The sequence below is a fragment of the Nuphar pumila genome, chromosome 15 (genome assembly GCF_984573655.1).
Source record: "Nuphar pumila chromosome 15, dmNupPumi1.hap1.1, whole genome shotgun sequence".
Lineage (NCBI taxonomy): Eukaryota > Viridiplantae > Streptophyta > Magnoliopsida > Nymphaeales > Nymphaeaceae > Nuphar > Nuphar pumila.
Window position 1 is genome coordinate 70,396,906 of NC_143263.1, and position 21,968 is coordinate 70,418,873.

Here is a 21,968-nt window from a genome sequence, read left to right on the forward strand (position 1 = left end):
AACCAAAGATGATTTTTCCAATCTGTAAAAAAGGGAATTTTTGTTTATCTGTCTAATATCTCTCTGTAAATTTTTATGGTTGTTTGATACCTGATTCGGGTCTGACACTGTGATAGGTATATGCCCATGGGCAAAATTGCATATTTTTAGGGTTTTATTTTATTTTCATATCAAAATAATGTCAAAATTTCTATTTTTCAATTCTACTTTAATTTAAAAGTTATTAAAAGTGTTGATGTCAATTTTTGTTAAATTTTGAATTTATTTGATAGTTTATTTAGTTAAATCACAAAAATAGGGTGCCCACAAAGTCCCGATTCAACTGAAACAGAGGCAAAAAACTGATATTTTTATGATGTTTCATGTTTTTCATGAAAAACATCATATTATTAGGGTTTTATCATGTTTATAATCATGCTATAGTGCTCCACACTCGATTTGATGTTGATTTGAATCTGTTTGATTCTTAAATCAAAAGTTTTACAAATTTGTTTCTGAAAGCCTGATTTCAAGGCCATAGTCTTATTTTTAGGAACATTTTGGTCATTTTTTCCAAAATTCTGAATTTAAAAGTTGTTTTTTTTATTATTTATTCAATTTTACATCATGTTTTATTATGTTTATCCAAGGAAAACATGGGAAAAGGCTTATATCCAGATAAATCCAGCAATTTCCAGATATTGTTGGATAAATCCTGAAAAGCCAACATATCTTCACTAACAAGTTTGCTAGTTTTGCAGGGACATTCAAGACTGTATTTTCTTTATTTTTCTTTTCTTTATTTTAATTTGTTATTTATATAAATTATAAAAATTTGGAATAAGAATTTAATTTCCTGCTTAGAATAGGGTTGCATTGCATATAGTTTATTTCTTTCAATAATGTTAATGTGTGATGGATGATGATTCATGCATATTCAAATCCACCATGGTCTACATGAATGACACATGCACTAGCTTCTAAAGAGTTGATAAACTTGGTGGGTTTCATATTTATGGTCATAGTCAGAATACGAACGAAACTGAGATTTATCATCTTTTTCTAAGCCACAAATGGCCTACACTCTTAGGCATTTTAAAAAATCATTACATATTTTAAAGTTTTTCTAAATATTTTCTCCCTTTAGAATCAAATGAACTATATTCCATACGTATTAATGGCCATAGTTAGGGATATGTAGAGAGTTTATTCCAACTGATTTCTATAAGGCACAAAAATTCTTTTTATCAATGATTTTCCATAAATTCTTCAGAAAATATTTTCTCATATTGCATTCATGCATCATCTAGGTTATATTTCATCATAAAAAGAGTTTTTCAAAGGGTTACACGCCCATCCTCTTGATCAATTCAAGATTTTAAAACTCAGAAAAAATGATTTTCTCAAAAATCTTCAAAATTTATTCAGAAATTGATTTTCTCAAAACATCAAGATTTCTTCAGAAATCGATCTTCCTTTTCTTCAAAATATTTTTCCAATGTGATTCATGATTTTTAAAGTGTCCCTTTTCCAATAATTTTCCAATATTCGAAGCATACATCATGTTTTCAATCTGCACATGCCTGATTGTTTGTACATTTAGGAATAGAACACCGATTTAAACAAGTTGAGCAAAGCAAAGCACTAGATTGATCCTTGGTCTGATTACCCCTGGTTATGGTGCCAGGAACGGTTGAAACTCGTACCGACAAGCGAGTCTCATTCTTCAGAATTATCATGCATTTTAAAATGGAGGCCAGTTATTTGCAAAATCTTTTTCAAAGATCAGTTTGACTTGTAAAAGTAAAATTTTGCAATGATAACAGACATGAAACTCATTAACAAAAATAGAAACACAACCTAAATAAATCTACAAATCCTAAAGGCAAATCTAATAATATACAACATATGGGTTGCCTCTCATAAAGCACTAAGTTTCACATCCCCAGCTAGACGGATCTCTGGGAAACCTTCATTATCCATGAGATCAATGGACATGAAGTCATGCTCAATCAGGCTCTTTGAGAAAAAGAGTGTCATCTGTGACATTACGCACTGTGTTTCTGCCCACTCTACCCTTATAAGTGATATCATGACTCTCGACGCTGGATGACAGGAGGTTAGTCTCCTCTTGGAGAGTACTCTCAAAAGGAGAGTCAAGAACCAATCAACTATCACAATATGCAATATCAAGCAAGGGAGAGATGTGATCTTGATTGACTAGGTCAAGCATCTCGTGAATGTATGCCTCTTGCTTGCTAAAAGCAATCAGTTGCCCTAAGGCCTGGGAAACAGGGGCTCGGGAAGTATATGATGAAAACTCAAGCTGCGGGCCTTGCCCATTCTCCTGGGGCTTGGTGGAGGAGATCGACTGGTCAGTAGGTATGACAATAGGCTCATCAGTCGATTCCTGAATCGGGTGATATGCCTTCCCACTCCAAAGGGATATAACAGATTTGACCTGCTCATGGTGAGAATCTAGGGTATGCAGACCAAATGACATGGGATCCTTTCCCTTTGGGTTGACAACAGTCTGACAAGGTAGGCTCTCCTCGTTACGCTTGCTCAAGGCCTCAACCAACTGTCTCATTTGAGTCTCTAGCTTCGCTATTGATTGCGTGTGGGAATATAGAGTGGCCTTAATATTAGAAAAGGCCTCTAACATCTTCTCCTAAAATTATGTGCTCGAAGTGGGCTTGTGAAGAGAAGGCAGACTAAAGTGGGGGTGGACCTATGGAAATGTGGGACACGTGTAACCTTGTGAAAAGTTACTTTGTCTATGCTGTGTCTGGGAGGACTGATGGGGTGGGTCAAAATTGGAGTGGTTTTGCCATCCTGGGTTATATGTAGGTGTAAAAGGATCGTGCACGGGTCTAGCAAAACCTTGGGCAGCATTCTCCTGCTCCTGAATGAATTCAGGATATAGCGGTGATGCCGGACACTCAAAAACAAAGTGTATAGGGTTAGCGCATAGCTCACACATTTTTTCTACTAGACTTCTCAAAGATGAATTGGCTAAGAATTGATCTAACTTCCTAGTCAACATGTCAACTTTGGTTTGCAATTTGCGCTCGGACCCTACTTCAGAAATCCCAACTTTCCTAGGACCACTAGGCACAGATGTGGTCCTATCGAGCCGTGAAGACAAGGCATGATGCATGATATTTTCACTCAAAGTCTCAAATAAAGTCCATGCCTCATCCTCACTCTTGAGCATGAATGTTCCCCCACACGACGAATCAACAATTTGCCTGTCCTTCTCAGTCAGGCCATCATAAAAATACTGCACCAGTTGCCAATGGGGCACCTCGGGGTGGGGGCACTTGCAGAGAATATCTTTCATCATCTCCCAAGTCTCATGGAATTGTTCTCTCTCAATCTGAGAAAAACTGGTTATTGCTTTACGAAACCAATTTGTCTTACCAATTGGGAAATACTTTTTGAGGAACTCACATTGCATTCATTCCCAAGTGGTAATTTAAATTGTATCGAGGGCCTTTAGTCAGTGCTTGACTTTATCTTTGAGGGAGAACAAAAACAACGTTAACCTCAATGCATCATCTCCAAAATTGTTGATCCGCACTATAGAGCAGATCTCGATAAACTCATCGAGATGATGGTAGGGGTCTTCGTTGCTAAGGCCATAGAAAGATGATAACATTTGGATTACACTGGCCTTGATCTCAAATTGGTTCGCTCCTACATTAGGTCTTGTGATGCAGGAGGTGAGAGTATACTGATTTGGCATGAAATACTCTCTAAGAGGATGAATCAAAGGCTGATCATCGGCCACAGTGATGGGATGATGGGCTCTCCTAACGAGAGACTTGAGATCCTCAATAGGCTCAACAAGCTCGGGGTCGAGCGATCCTTGCCCTTGCATGCACCAATAGAGTAGACCGGTGCGGCAAATGTCCTAAATTTGGTTTTTCTACCTAACTAATGCACTAAGTGGCTAAACCACGCAAACCATAAAGCAAGTAAAATAAAAGGCAATAATGAAAAGCTCAAAACAAACAAAACACCACACACTTGCACTCAGTAGGGAATTTGCAAAAAATAAACTATAAGCACAGTACCAATCGTGCATAGTCACCTCTAAGGGTATCCTAATAGGTGGGCTATGTAGGAAAAGTAAACTGGTCTCTACATTATGCAAACACGTGGTTCTAATCTTAAGTACGAAAAGCAAACTAAGCAATCCTAATTAATCAACAAGAAAACAAACTAAGCAATCCTAATTAATGAACTGAAAGTAAACTAACAACCTAAAATATGAGAACAAACACAAGACAATAAAGTGAATACTAGTATTTCACCGTTTCTCGACAACGATGCCAAAATTTGGTGTAAGTTTTGGAAAACCCGCTTTAAAACGATAATTTTCAATTGAAATACAGTGAAAGCGAGACACCAAAAATAAAAACCGGCTCTCATGAGTGATGGAGTCCGTGTCGAACTCAAAGAATGGGTAATACTGTGTATTCAACACTCAACTAACTATGCTTTATTGCCAAAATTATAAAAGTATAAGAAAATAACTACTTAACTATTACATCAAATTTTACCCTAGATAGGCAGAGGGTTTAAAATGGTTTTATTATAACCCAAAAATTAAATGAAGATCAAATTCCTGATTCTAAAAGAAAAGCAATTGTCTTTTGCTTGTATCCTCATGTCGCATATCAAATGCACGCCACCATGTGTCTCGCTTGCTTGCCTTCTGCTCCATGCTTTTTCTGCAAAACACGAAACACACAACAACAACGACAATAGCACTACACTAACAAAATGAAAATGCAAAAATGAAATGAATGCATAAATGTCAAAACAAAATGCGAAATGAAATGCGAAATGCGAATTCACGAAGGGAAAATAAGAAAAGCAAATTGCACGATATAGAAAGAAAACACAAAACTAAAATGCTTATGCAATTGTGTAGCAGGAAATTTTAGAAACAAAAGGGACGGAAATACAATGTAATGCAAGAAAGGAAAACCGCACAAGTAAGAAAATACAGTAGAACGTAATTGAAAAGAGCATAATGGATAATAATAAACAAATGCGCACAGAGTGAAAATCTGTTGCAGGAATGAAATTTGAAATGCAGGAAGTCAATGAAATGCTAGAAATGAAATAAAGAAAATGAAACTCAAAAACACATATAGCAACAACAAATGTAGAGGAAAAAAACTAATAAATCAAATCGCGAAAATCGCAGCAAATAAGAAAAATCACAAAATAGGAAAATGCTGCAGAAAGTTGTTGAAATCAAAATTTTCAAATGATGCAACACGATGCAAATGAAATGCGCTACTGATTGGAATGAAGATGCAGAATGAGTTTGATGTTGATGATAACAAATACAGAGGTGACGATGATGTGGGAAACCAAAAATGTAAGATGTAAACTCAGAAACGCTAAAAGCTAAACCGTAACAATGAAGATCAGAAAAATCTAAAACACAGAATGAAAACTTAATCTAATTTTTTCGTTTTTATTTTCAATTAATCAAATCAACTAATCTAACAAGAAATGAAAGGAAGAAAAACCTTACCGAATTGGCTGGAGGGGTTGGGAAGAGAAGGCGATCTCTAGCCCTTCCACCGCCGTCGGATCATGTTTCTCCATCGGAGATGAAGGAGAAGGAAAAGAGAAGAAGAGAGGAGGTGAAAAGAGAGGGAAGGAGGAGAAGAAGAGGAAGAAGGACTTACCAAATTGCTGGAGGGGTTGAAAGGAGTGAAGGGGCCTCTCCCTTGCATCAATGGCACCCAGTGAGAAGATTCAGGACCTCCGGTGGGAAAGAGTTAGAAGAAGAAAGGAGGAAGAAGGAAGGAGAAGAAAAGAGGAGGAAGAAGATAGGGGTTGAGAAGAAGAGGGGTGCGTGTGAGCAAAGAATGGGCCCCTCTGTCAAATCCCTACATAGGGTATTTAAAGAGGAGGAGTTTGCTACTAACTCCTATTAATTTCTATAAATTCCAAAAAGAGTTTTTCTACAAAAACAAAATGTTTTCTAAAAAACTCTAAAAACCTACATTTTTCCTAAACTATTTCAACTTAAAAACTATAGCGTCGAGTTATTTTTTCGAATCTAATTTAATTAAAAATCTAAATCCTAAAGAAAAATATGAATACTAATTTCTAAACAACCTAATTCACAAAATTAACTTGCAATTTATGCTTTTTTTGAATTTTATCTTTTTCACGCATTTTCTTGAAACTAACCATAAATTTTGGATTTGTATTGGATCATGCATGAATTAATATGAATTAAATGCTAAAATAAATGCATGATCAGTACCTCCAAATCACAACAACAACAAACAACAACTACGCCTTCATCCCAAAACAATTGGGGTCGGCGATATGAACCAAAAAATAAAATCATTATGGGTCTTCCACATGAATCCTTCTCCAATCATTTCTATCCAATGCCATGTTCTCGGCGAGGTTCAAATCATTCATATCCTTTCCTATCACCTCCATCCATGTCTTCCTAGGCCGACCCCTACCTCTTTTAACTAATATATTTTTCCATTTCTCCATCCTTCTAACTGGAGCATCATTAGGCCTTCGCCGAATATGTCCAAACCACTGTAAACGATTCTCTCTCATCTTATTTTCAATGGGTGCAATGCCTACCTTCTTACGTATCTCCTCATTCCGAATCTTATCTTTTATTGTATTTCCACACAACCATCTGAGCATACGCATCTCAGCTACACTCATTTTTTGAATATGATGTCTCTTGGCAGCCCAACACAAAATAATACAATACCAAATGATCTACTTGCCTTTCTCACAAGGAGAGAACGCTACAGCTGCACACACACACACACACACAACGACCAACTTATCGTCACCCAAATAGACCTTTATGATTGGATGATACATGTCAGAGGCCCGACGAGATGGATGGAACTTGACTAGTACACGATTGCTCACCGCTACTCCCGCACGAAGAAGGGCAGAAGAGAAAAAGAAGAAGAAAAAAAACACAAAGAAGGGCCAATAAGGAATCTGGTACTGGCCGATGAGAACCGCGATAGTGAAGGGCCTCCGGGTCGGCACTCGTCAGAGAGACGAAGTGTGTCTCGACGACAGCAATGGTGCAGGGTGGACAAAAGAAAATAGGGGAAGAAAAGAGGGGATGGGAGGTCAGCGATGGTCGGCCTGCGACGGATTGGGCGAGACTTGGGGAGGGGGAGGAAGAAGAGGAGGTCGACGATGGCGCCGCTCCGACGGCTTGCAAATGGGGAAGGAAAGAGGTGAAGAGAGGACTCGGGGAGGGGGAGGAAGAAGAGGAGGTCGGCACACGACAGTGGCACACGGCGGTGAGAGAGATGGAGTGAGGGAAGAAGGAGGTGATGGAGAGAAATCAGGAGACAGGCGGCGGGCGACAATGGCACACTGCGGTGGTCAGCGGTGGCACACGACGACGAGAGAGGAGTGAGGGAAGAAGGAGGAGGTGATAGGCGATGGGCGCCGATGGCACACGACAGTGGCACATGGTGATGAGAGAGGAGTGAGGGAAGAAGGAGGAGGTGACAGGCGGCGAGCAATGTGCGAGAGATGAAACAGTAAGGGAAAGAAAGGGGATCACATTAGGGTTTTACAGAAGAAATTAGTGACAACTTAGCGATGGAAAATTTTTATCTGAAAATCTATCGCCAATTAGAATGAAGTATCAACAGAAAAATTAGATCGCTCATCTGTTGCGAAGTTGCGATGGAGTTTGAGCCGGATTACATTCTGTCGCTAATTAGCGACGGATTTTGAGACAGAATTTTTATGTCACAAATTCTGCAACTAATTCTAATTTTAGGGATGACTAATTTTATCTCGCTAATCCGTCGCAATATTGGGATGGATTATTTCAGTCGTAAATGTCCATCGCTAATTAACATTTTTCTTGTAATGAAATGATATTAAAGAAAAACACTGTAGAGAAGAAGTATTCCTTTGTTTTTTATTGATCTTCTACAAATTACAAATATATGTAGTCCAAAATAAGAGATAATAATAACAAGTCATTGACCTCTATCATATCCTTAACTCAAGGGATTCATGATAATCCTTCTTCTGTCTCCTTAAAATATGTAATCCGAAAATGAAACTTAAGTTAAAAATGAAAAATTATATTTTTTACATTTATCATGTCATATATAGAAAACATAGCAAATAAAATAAATTTAACAAATCTAATAATAAATAAATAATATATAATATATATTCTGATTATACATATATATTATATGCATATATATCTAGCCAAACCCGTCTGGATTCCATGGGATTAGGATTTCTCAATGGGCCGGCCCCAACTGGGACTTAGACTCAGCTCATCAATTGACGGGCCAGGCTTTGACCAGGCTGACCCAGTTGGCCGGTCCATTAGCTGGCCAGGCCAACCCGTTGCCCACCCCTAGGTGGAGACATTTTTTGACATGTTTGATAGCCCCCATGGGACACATCAAAATGGAACAAAAAATCCCCGGAGCATTTTATCCCTGCTATCAAACACACCCTAATTGTTAAACCATAAAATTAACCCAAACTTGATAAACCCTATCATATCTCTAACATATGCTTTCAACAATTTCTAAACTATTACATTTTATACTAAGCTTTGTTTGACATGACAAAGTGTAAACTATGTCACAGGAACAAGTTATATGCCTCCAGTGTCTACTGACACAAACATGACAAACGTAGATGCCATGTGACACATCATGACATATCCTACATTATTCTAATATTATTTAAATAATTCAATAATAAATACCAAGATTTTTAACTACTAAAATATAAAAAATATACTTTTTTATCAATAAAAATTAAAAATCTATGTCATCTTGTCCAACTTTTCAAAAAAATTGTATATTCATGTCTCACATTCATTTCTAGTCTATGTACATGTCCATGTCCATGTGATATGGTGTAAATAAGTGTTGGTGGCAGTGGGACAAAAGATCTAGTCACACTGAATACATTGTAACAATATCGGCTATTTATCACACAAAAAACTCCATATAGAGTGATATAGAATAAAACTTAGCTGTTACAAAATTCATAGGCAAAAGCTAGTTATCATAAAATATCATTATATACTTTAAAAATAAATCTCTTGCTTTTACCATTTTTTGCTTAGGTTGCTTTATTTTAAGTGCCATGTTATCCAATCTCTTTTAGGAATTTTAGTTTAGAAACATATAAAGAAAAGCAACTTTTCAAGTGTCACTAGACTTTGACTCTCATGGTAAGTGAATTCACACTATGTTTTTCATGGAAATGCTACTTCACTTTTGCATTTGTTATTTTCCCTTGTCAATTTTCAATAGACATTTTTAGACTTGTTACTCTTAAAAAAAAGATCAAGATGAAGAAGAAGCCTCCATATGCATTAAAAACATACATTTTTGGCATGCTTCAACAAAAACAAAAAAAAATTGTTTTTATTCTATATATATTCCTTGTTTTTTAGAGGAACCATAAAATTCTAGCTTCAATTTGAGTCATTGATACGAAAAAGTGAGAGATAAGTGCAAAAATGCATAAATCAAATTACCTTAATAATTTATTATAATTTTGCATCAAATGATATTAAAATATCATAATTAATAGTAGTTGAAGAAGTTTAAAAAAATATGACATGAGGACATAGATTTCCTAATTTATAATAAAAATCAATTTTTTATTTTAAAATGTCCTTGTGTCCTATTTTCCAAAAAAAATGCAATCTTGCCAGTCAAACCCACATCACAAGTTCTCGTTTCAACGTCTCATGGTGACATAGAGTGCATTTTTTTTTGTATTTTTTGAAAGACTGGCTGGGCTTATGCAGACCCCTACCAGATGTCTATTAAACCCCATGTGGCAGAGGGATTCAAACCTGGGCCTTCAGCTTGGCACGGGACCCTGCTTACCATATGGGATACCACCTCGATGGTGAGTGCATTTCCTTTTACTCATTGAAAGGAGGCATATTTAAAAAACATAGAAATTTCATACGAGGTGATCATCATTTTCAATATTGTTATAATCACATATGTTAGATTTTTGGCTCAAAACTACCTAAGTATAACCTCTATCTTTCCATTTTTTCCTAAGTATGTGGGTATAGGTTCCCTAGTAAAGTTTAGTCCTATATTGAAAGTTGTAGAAACTTTCTTTGTCCTTATATAGGAGGGTGAAGCCTTAGAGGGCATTAGATTTTGGGCTTGAACAAACCTTGGATCTTGGATTACAAACAATTTATATTTAGATTTGGGTTTGCCCTCAAGTATATTTTTGACCTTTGACCAACCATTAAATGGAATTTGACTTTGCTTTTGGATCTTTTTAGATCTTATCCAGATCCGTTTTGAACTTTGCTCAACATTTTTTCATAAGCATTAAGAGTCCAAACGATCCATAGCCACCCAACCATGTTACCGTTGACTTATAATCCTATCTTGGATGATCTTGTAACTGGCAGAGTCATTTCAGATCCTATTCATATAACTTTGGTCTATTTTGAACGCCCCTCTCTGGCTAGCCATTTAGGCCTTTATGGTCGACCATTTGGCCAGCCCAGGCTCATTATGGCTAACCATTTGAGCTCTCTTAATGGCCACTATGATGGTTGGTGGGCTGAGGCCTATATAAACCCAGCTCCCCCTCCTCATTTTTTATCCCTCTAATCTTTGCTTTCTATCTCGAGCTATGCTCTCCTCTCTCTCTAGCTAAAGTTTTTGCTCTCTCTAATTTTGGTGCTTCTCTCTCTCTCTCTCTCTCTCTCTCTTGGGTTAGACCCAAATTCAGGTAGAGATCCGATTCTTTTAGAGAGATCTAGATCTAGTTTAGCCCAGATCCAGCATTGGTTTGAATCCAGATCTATTTCTTGAGCCAATCCAGATTCAATTATAGTTTAGATCCCTATCTAGGATCTAGATCTATTATAGTTTGAATCCCTATCCAAAATTCAAATCTAGTTGCTGATCAAACCTACATCCAGTTATAGTTTGGATTTGACCCAATTACTGTTAGGATCTAGATCCAAACCCAAGATCCAAATCTAATTCAACCTTAGTCAAGAGGTTGTTCAAGGTGGTCTGTGTCGAGGTTGTTGGGCTCACTCAGTGTAGGGCATGGTTCTATCATTTGCGAAAGCTTGATTATATTTTGAAAGCATAGTTGCATGGATATCCATTGCACTGAGGACTTGATCCTAAGTGGAGCAACTATCGCTTGAAAGATAACACATTTACACATGCCTCTCAGCTCACTGGTTCACTCTCAGTTGCCTGACCCACTAACTACGGTAGAATTTTCAATAATTTTTAAGCTATAATTCTGCAAATAATGACTGTAAAGATTAGAAACCAAGAACTACCCAAGTTGTCCTAGTTTGATGACACCAATTTTAAATGATGGCAACAGAAGGTGCTCATCTTCTTCACGATTGCAAAAGTGGCATATGTGCTCACAGAGGACTATCCAGAAGAACGAGAGGACAAAACTATTGCTAAAAGTTGCAGGAGACTAAAGTAGAAACATGATGACTTTGTGTGTCGCTGATACATATTGAATGCACTCTTCGACACCCTGTTTGACCTCTACTCAGAAGTTAGCACTACAAAGAAGTTGTGGGAAGCTCTTGAAAGTAAATACAAAATAAAGGATGTATGAAATCATAAGTTTTTGGTTAATAAGCTTATGGATTTCAATTTCTTCGATGATAATCCATTGCTACCTCAAATCCATGAAATACAGATCTTGGCTAATTAGATCAAGTCTACGAGTATGAACCTTGATGAATTATTACAAGTGGTTGCAATCATTGAGAGAGTGCCCCCATCTTGGAAAGATTATTGAAATGAATTAAAACATAAGAATGCAGAGTTTATATTAGAACAACTTCTTTAACATCCTAGAATCGAGGAGGAAGCTCGATCTCGAGATAAGAAAGATGATATAAAAGAAGTTCGAGCTAAGATAAATATGGTTGAACCTAAACCAAGGTTCAAATCCGAACTTAAGAAGAACAATAAATCAAAATTCGATGCTAAAAAGATAACGATTGTTTCCTGCTATACTTGTGAAAAATCAGGTCACTATGCTAGTAAACCCGATAATGACTTAATGGATGTAGTTAGTGAGATATTTATTATTAATTTAAATAAAAGATAATACATGGATTCTGGATCAATAATCCATTCATGCAATAATAGAAGTATGATCAAAACATACAAAACCGTAGGGAAAGACCATATTATATATATGGGAGAAAAACATGAAGATAAAGTTCATGAAAAAGTGCGTGTGAAACTTTACTTCACCTCTAAGAAATGTCTAACCCTAGAAAATATGTATCACGTACCTACCGTCATGAAAAATCTTGTATCTGCCTATTTGCTTACAACTCATGTTCTCAAAGTTGTATTGAAATCTGACAATATTATATTGTCGAAGAACCACAAGTTTGTAGGCAAAGGATACACCACCATTGGATAGTTCAAACTCAATTTGAGTAATAAAGTTGTTTCTTCTTCTGTTTATATGCTTGACTCATATGATTTATGACATGCTAGATTAAGACATGTAAATTATAAATCTTTGAGAAACATGGGTAACTTAAGACTTATTCCTAAATGCAAATGTGAGCATCTTAGAAAATGTGATGTGTGCATTAAAACAAAGTTTGTGAAAAAAACTATTTCAGAGTGTTGAAAGAACTTCTAAATTACTAGAGTTAGTACACTGTGATGTATGCGATTAAAAAAAATACTCCAACGCGTGGGGGTACCAATTATTTTATAACCTTTATTGATGATTTAACAAAATATGCTTATGTCTATCTTATGAAAACAAAAGATGAATCATTTGAAAAATTAAAGATTTCTAAAGCAGCGGTTGAAAACTTTCATAATAGCAAAATAAAGTCTTTTAGATCTGATAGAGGTGGTGAATATCTTTCAAATGAGTTCATTGAGTTTTGTAAAATTTGTATAATATATAAACAAAATACTGGTCCATATACTCCTCGTCATAATTGTGTAGCTGAAAGTAAAAGTAGGACTCTATTTGACATGGTTAATCCAATGCTTATTAGTTCTGGTATAGATTATAACTTGTGGGTTGATGCATCACTTAGTTTATGTCATATCTTAAATAGAGTTCCATATTCTAAGTCAAACACTACACCTTATGAATTTTGGAAAGGGAGAAAACTAAATTTACGTTATTTAAAAGTTTGGGATTGTATTGCTTATGTAAAGCTTACTGAATCAAAATTAACCAAACTAGGTAAAAAAAAAATTAGAACATTTGTCTTCATTGAATATTCTCAAAATAGTAAGATATATAGATTTGTGGATATTGAAACCAAAGTGATTTTAAAAAATATCGAAGCCGAATTTAGAGAAGATTTAAATTTAAAATCACTTGAAACTCTAAAAGTTTTGAAAATAATTCAAGAAAAAAAAATTATGAGACTGAAAATATTGAAATTTGAAAAAGTAAAAGATTGAGAAAACCAAAATATTTTGGCTCTGATTTTTATCTCTATATAATAGAGATTATGTTTCTTTTTTAGAAGCGATGACCTCTCCTGATGCTCCTTCTTGGAAGAAATCTATATAGAGTGGATTAGATTCTATCATGAAAAATAAAACTTAAATTTTTGTTGATTTATCTTGTTTTAAACCTTTGGGATGCAAATGAATTTTCAAAAAGGGAGCTTCGAACCGATGGCTCTATTGAAAATTTTAAAGCTAGACTATTAGCTAAAGGTTTCAAACAAAAACCCAGACTTGATTGTTTTAATACCTATGCTTATGTACGTAGAATTGCATATATTAGAACTATGGTTACTTCGACATCAATTATAATTTTGAAATTCATCAAATGGATGCCAAAATTACCTTTTTGAATGGTGTCTTAGAAGAAGAAATTTATATGTAAAAATCTGAGTGTCATATCACACCGGGTCAACAAAAGAAAGTTTGTAAACTGTTAAGGTCATTATATAATTTAAACTAATCACCTAAACAATGGCATAAAAAATTAATGAAGTAATCATTTTATGTGGTTTTAGAATCCACGTCTTTGATAAATGCATATATAACAAAGTAGAAGATAATCATGTTATAATTGTTTGTCTCTATGTAGATGATATGCTAATCATGAGTAATAATATAGAATGCATAAATAATACCAAAAGTTTTCTTTCATCTAAATTTGACATGAAAGACATGAGATTAGTTGATGTTATAGTTGGTATTAAACTTATTAAACATAAAAGTGGTTATGCATTAACTCAATCCCACAACATTAAGAAAATAAAATCATTATAATTGTAAGCCCATTGCTACTCTGATTGATCCTAGTGTTAAGCTATCAATTAACACTGGAAGAAGTATATCTCAATTAGAGTATATAGGTATTATTGACAGTCTCATATATGCTATGAATGAAACTAGACTAGACAGAGCGTTCAACATGAGCAAGTTAAGCTGATATACAAATAATCCAGGATAAGAACATTGAGATGCAATATATTGAGTCTTGAAGTATTTGAGAGCAACTTTAGAGTTTGAGATATTCTATGAAAGAGAACTCGATGTACTTGAAGGGTACAATGATGCAAACTGAACTTCTCATTTCAATGAATCATTATCCACAAGTGGATATATATTTACCCTTGAATCTAGAGCAATTGCTTGAAGATCCAAGAAGCATACTGTGCTAACCCATTCTATAATGAAAGAAGAGTTGATAGCACTAGCATCAACTAGTATGAAAGTTGAATGACTAAAGAATTTCTTAATGGTGATACCATTAGGCGATAAGCTAGTATCCCTAATAACTATGTGTTGTGATAGTCAAGCAACTATATACAAAGCACAAAGTACTATTTATAGTGAAAAATCTAGACATATCAGTCTAAAGCATAATTTTATGAATAATTTACTTAAACAAGGAGTAATCTCAATTGAGTACATGAAATCTTATCAAAACTTAGCGGATCCGTTGACAAAGAGACTTTTTCAAGATATCGTATCTAAAACATTGAGGAGAATAATGTTAAAGTCTATAAAAGCAATCACTGCTGACAGAAACCCAACCACATGATAAGGGTCAAACCATGTCGAGTGATTCAATGGGAAGAACAAGTCTCTGAGTGATTGAATTGAGCACTTAATAATTTTTTCATTCTTGATGTCAAGTGCTTGAAACATGTGTACAAAAGTTGAGTTTGAATTAAACTCTTAATAAGATCTATAGGCCTTATGATTGGGGTGTTTCAAACAGGTTTACATCCTTGATGGACTTAACTATGTGAGTGTGAATGTGAGGGTTGTCTTCTATGAGACTTAGACTTTGTATCTAACGTTCTCATGAAACTGAGATACAATACATGACCCTTAATATGTAACTTTTATATATTGGTAGACACACTATGACCACTAAAGTGAAAGTGTGTGTTACGGTATTTGAAAGGTCAATTAAGATTCTCAATTTAAAGCTAATACTATTGAGGTCCCAGACTGACTAAGACTAAGTAACACTAAGTGGGGGTTCAAACCCAAACAATACCTTCACCTATGCACTGAATCTTCGTGAACAACCTCTTGAGTTCTCTTCTTATAGTTTTGACCCACGTGGGAGATTGTTGGGTTTTTTGCTCAAAACTACCTAAATATAACCTCTATCTTTTTATTTTTTCTTAAGTATATAGATATAGAGTTTCCTACAAAAGTTTAGTCCCATATTGAAAGTTGTAAAAACTTTCTTTGTCCTTATATAGAAAGGTGGTGCCTTAGAGGGCATGGCCCTCAAGGGCATTAGATCTTGGATTACGAACAATATATTATATTTATATTTAGATTTGAATTTGGGTTTGGGTTTGAGTTTATGGTTTGTGGTTTCAGATTCGGATTCAGACAAGAACTGGTTTGGTTCAGTTTGATTCGGTTTGGTCTTTGACTTTCTTTTGAATACCTAGGATGGTTTTAATCCTCAAGTATATTTTTGACCTTTAACCAACCAATAAATGGACTTTGACTTTGCTTTAAAACATTCTTAGATCTTTTTGGACTTTGCTCAACGTTTTTGTATAAGAATTAAGAGTCCAAATGATCCATAGCTACCCAACTATGTTGACCATTGACTTAGCCATTTAGGCTCCCTTAATGGCCATTATGATGGCTGGTGGGCTGGGGCCTGTATAAACCGAGCTCCCCCTCCTCATTTCTCATCCCTCTCTACTCTTTTCTCTTTATCTCGAGCTTTGCTCTCCTCTCTTGCTAGATGAAGTTTCTCTCTCTCTCTCTCTCTCTCTCTCTCTCTTTCTCTAATTTTGGTGTTTCTCTCTCATGGGTTAGACCCAAATTCAAGTAGAGATCTGATTCTTTCAGAGAGATTCAGATTTAGTGTAGCCCAGATCTAGCCTCAATTCGGGTCCAGATTCACTTTCAAATTTAATCAAGATTCGAATATAGTTTGGATCTCTATCCAGAATCTAGATCTGAATATAGTTTGGATCTCTATCCAAAATCTAGATTCGTTATAGTTTGGATATCTATCCAGAATCCAGATTCATTATAGTTTAGATTTCTATCCAACATCCAGATCTGGTTGCTGATCAGACTCATATCCGATTGTAGTTTAGATCTGACCTAGTTAATGTTAAGGTCTATATCCAAACTTAGGATCCATATCTGATTCAACCCTAATCAAGAGGTTGTTTAAGGTAATTCGTGTTGAGGTTGTTGGGCTCACCCAGTGCAAGACATGGTCCGATCATTTGCAAGAAGGTAAAAGCTCGGTTATATCCTGAGAGCGTAGTTGCATGAGTACCCATTGCACCGAGGACTTGATCCTAAGTGGGGCAACTATCGCTTGAAAGATAACGTATTTACACGTGCATCGAGCTCACTGGTTCAATTTGAGTTGTCTGACCCACTAAGGTAAAATTTCTATCAACATCAACATGAGTTTAGAATATGTAAAAGTCAGTGTAGCAAAATTCATGGAATAAATTGAAAATTTGATTTGTCTTATGGTTTTATCAGCAACGATAGTATCATGATATTTTGGCCATTTAAGTAAAATATTATATTTTTTAAAATTTTTGTTCAGAATATCACCGATATTTGTCATTGTCACTATGATTAGAGTACCATGGCATTCTCGAGAAGTCTAGAGGCAAAAACTTTGGAGAAGCAAAAACTTTGGAGAACCTGTTGACTTCAAGTACAAGCGCACATGCACCTGCTCTTGTGTGTGTGTAAATATGAACCACATAGACGCTCGAGCACACACACACATGTACATGGAGGCGCTTACGTGCACGAACATTAGATGCCACGAGTTTTCATGAAACAGTGAACTTTGCGTTTGCAAAGCTTGCCTTTAGGAGGTAAGACTGAAGCCACATTAATGTTTCGACTATCTTTTCTCTTTCTCTGATTCCTTAAGAGGAAACAGTTGTCACAGCTTCTCAAAAGTTGCATTTAGGCATAGCTGCAATTGAACATATAGTTTGTGGCTAGAATTTATGCATGAGGCACCAGATTTTGCTGTCATAGTCTTTCATTGTCAATGTGCCCTTAGATTTAAGGTGGGAAAGAGAAGACCCTCCAAGCTCAATCATTAATACCATGAGCTTCCATCTTTAACTATATAGCCCTAAGCATGATTACTGAAATATCACTTCTTATTAAGAGTTTCTACAGATAGGTAATCATGGATAGTACCTAAAGATTTTTTTTTCTACTAATAAGGTAATGTCTTTAATGTTTCAAAAGAAAATCTGCATAGATTAGTTATAAGAGCAACCTTTTTTTTTGGAAAATTTTCAAATACCCCCAAACATTTCAGCCTAATTCATTCGCACACCAAACATTTTCGGAATTTGCAAATGCCCACCAAAGTTTTTACTTGGGTTAATCAAATGACCTCAATCATAAACTAACATTGGGTTGTTCTTGGGTTAACTTAACTCATATTGTGAAGTTACTATTTTACCTATGTAACTAGAAAAACAAAATTATTTGTTCATCCTTACTCTAAAAGGATGAGTAAAGCAAGTTTTTGTAGGGCTATCAATTAAATGTATTTAACAAATTTTTTTTGCCTATGATAGGTTGATCTCCCTAACAAAAACCACAACTCTAACCACTACACCATAAAGCTTGTTGTTGGTTATTTTTCAAAACAAAATCTTTATATTTAGATTGTGATAAGCCAATCAACCCAACATTTACTTGACCCACTAAAATCTCATCATATAGATGTGATCTAAATGCTTAATTATATAGGAATAGACTCTTGAATCTTCCGATTATGCCACGTAGTTAGGTTTTTATAAGATTTAAAAATCAATGGTCTATAATTTTCAAAAATAGTCAATGCTTAAAAATTCATGTTTTTAATCAAAAAATATGATCCAAGTGTGATTTTTAGCAAATCAACCATGCTTAAGACATCTATAAGGTCTGATTTGAAAATAAATAACATGAAACCCTTATTTACTGGAGATAAGCTTGTGATAGGCTCAAAAAGTGATAGGTAGCTACTACTTTTCCCAAATTTATATAGGCTTAAAATCAAGTGGATTAATTTGTCATATCTAAATGAAAAGCTTAAAACTCACATTGTTACGATCATAGCAATAGCTAATTGATCTTGATTCTTGAATTAGTAAAACTTTTGTCAATTATATATAACCACATCAGCTTTTGGGTTAAATGAAAATGCATTTAGTTTCTCTTTATATATTTACCGGATCAACTGTTGAGGAACCAAACTGACCCAATTGTGTTATAGTGGGTTGAGCAATTGTTGGGTTGATTGACTTATCACAATCTAAAATATATACACACACACACACACACATATATATATATATATATATATATATATATATATATATATATATAGAGAGAGAGAGAGAGAGAGAGAGAGAGAGAGAAAATAGCCAACAATAAGCTTTATGGTGTAGTGGTTAGAGTTGTGGGGTTTTTTAGGGAGGGCAATGGTTCATATATCAGTGTAGGTAATAATTTTTTTGCTAAATACATTCAGTTGACAAACTTATTTTGCTCATCCTTATAGAGTAAGGCTGAACTAATAATTTTATTTATCTAATTACAGCGTTTAAATGGTAATTTCACAACATGAGTTACCTTAATCCAATAACAACCCAATGATAGTTTATGACTGAGGTCATTTGATAAAACCAAGTAAAAACTTAGTGGGCATTTGCAAAATCTGAAATGTTTGTTGTGCAAATGAATTAGGCCAAAATATTTGGGGCCAAAATATTTGGGGGGTATTTGAAGATTTCTCTTTTTTTTTTTACCGATGACATGCGGGTCCTCATTAATCACTAAAGATATTGACCTTTGATTAAGTTAGGTTTTGGATTTGCTTCTGAGTTACATTGAGGGCTTGAAGTACGAGACACATGAATAATCTTTAGTGATTAAAGCAGAGATTGGAGGAAATGAAGCTGCATATTTCAATTCTCGCGTGATGAGAAATGCTTAACAGAGACACATTATATATATAATTTAATATTTTATATATTTATTAGCATATGTCTATTAGTGATGGCTTAAGCTGTCATTAATGATCTTTACTTTTTTCTTAATGAAACACCTTTAGTGACAGTCTAAGCTGTCACTATTGATTAAAGAGATCTTGCGACGATGATTAAAGTTGACGCTAGAGGTAACAACTAGTAGCAATAGAAAATATTCAGATTGAATCTTTTTCAAAGGAACAGTAGGCACTTGGGGAATGTGGGTCTTTACAGATAATGCTTTGTGCAACAGCCAACTGCCACAATCGAAAACTGCACGTTTTGATGTTGAAATTTAAAGTCGGCACAACACTGACGATGGAAAAAATCACGATATGTGGTATGAATTTGGACAGTGATTGTCAATTAACAGAAAGTAGGCCAAACTGTTTCTTGTATGTTATGCACATCAGTCAAAATTGATAGCAATGCATTGCTTAGCTTTTTAAATGATAAACCAATTAAGAGGGTTTCATGTGGTTGAAATTAAAGTGGGAAATCCCTCTTGCATATACAACCGCTCTCCCCTCATGCTTTCATCTCATTTTTCAAACTTTTGCTCTGTCATTGAAAGATTTTCAGGGTAAAACAAAGAATTGCTTATTGTAGATAAATTTCTTGCACATCTGAATTAAAGTACCAAGAAGATAAAACACAGGAGAGAAAGTACCGTATATATATATATATATATATATATATATATATATATATCGTTGCTACCTCTGTAACAAATATCCTGAGATTTATAAAAATCTCGTGATAATATCGGGAGAAATTGCCTGAAAGTTTAAAACGACAATTTCTTGCAAGATTTTCAAACTGTGACAAATATTATGATATTTACAGTTTTAGCAGATATTTATCACGAGATTTTTATTTTTAAATGTGTTTTATTTATATTTTCTTATAAAAATTAAATTTTTTTATATTTTTTAATTTATTTCTTATTGCCCAGATTTTGCCAAAAAAAATGCAAGATTTTATGAAAAATTTTAAAATCTCCCAAGTTTTTGACTCCGGAGATTTTGCCTTTTTTAACTTTTGTCACTATGGTTGCTACCCTCTTAAGTAAGAAATCCTCTAATAAAAAATATAATATTTTTTATTTTAATGTTTTTTGCATATCTGACCCTCCAAATGTGATTTACATGTTTGGGTTAGTGGAAATTAGTCCTTGGATCATGCTATTCCAATGTATATGTAAGATTTTGCTGGGGTTAAAAAATCAATGGCTTATAATGTATCGACTTTTTAAAACTCATAAAATTTTATTTTTATGTCTAAAATATGATTCACGAGTCTATTACTACTATTTTGACCATGTTGAATACATTTGTGGAGTTAGATTTGATCAAAATAACCTCTCAAGTTTCTTACCCATGAGGGTGACCAATACTCTCCCATGGGTAAGGAACTCATGGGATATATCTATGTACTTGGCATTGCAGGCTATGTTATTAGTATCTGTGCATCAATACACTACAAGCCCAAATTGGCTAATTTTTAATAAATATAAAAATACTAAAAATATTATTTTAAGATTAAATAAATGGTTTTAACACATGTCATGTTATGATTGACACATAATAACTTGTTTTATTATTTTTATGCCGATATAGAATGATATCGATATCGGCCAATACAGCTGAATCGATGGGAAAATGACTTAGGGCCGATACTGATACTGACAACATTGATTTTAGGAACTAGATCTTGGATCATCCAGTGAGTAGTTTTTTTAGAGCTTCAAAAATTGACGAGTCAATTAAGATGTGCATATGTGACATGCTGAATTGACTTTGGAAGATGCATAGCACAATTTGAAGTGAAAATGGGCAATCCCGAGACTTTGAAAGATGCATATGTGATGGCCGAGCTCTTAGTAGATACTCGACACAAGACCTTCACTTCATCAACCAAGGTTGGGAAAAAACTGGACCATGAAGGCAAGAAAGAGGCTCGGCACGACAACAAGGGTGAGACATCGACCCAACACCACTTCAACAAGAAGCATAATTACAAGACGTACAACAATGACAACAAAGGGCGGGTCATGATTTGTTGGTTATGTGGCGATAGACATATCGCAAGGCAATGCTCAAAGTTTCTCGTGAAGGACGACAGACAAGTCAATGTGGTACAAGCAGAGAGTAGTAATACCGAGGTCATAAAGCCTCGGATAGGGGCCATGCAGACCATGAATGTGGTCAGAAGTTGTGTAATAAAAAGCATACCAGTCAGCAAAGAACTCATATATTTGGAAGTCATTACAAATAAAAAGTCTACTACGACAATGGTAGACTCCGGAGCCACACATAACTTCGTCTAGCGGGAAGGAGAAAAGCGGTTGGGCTTGAAGCCCGGGCCAAAGCAGAGGACCATCAAGACGGTGAACTCTGAGGCCAAGCCCATCCTTGGT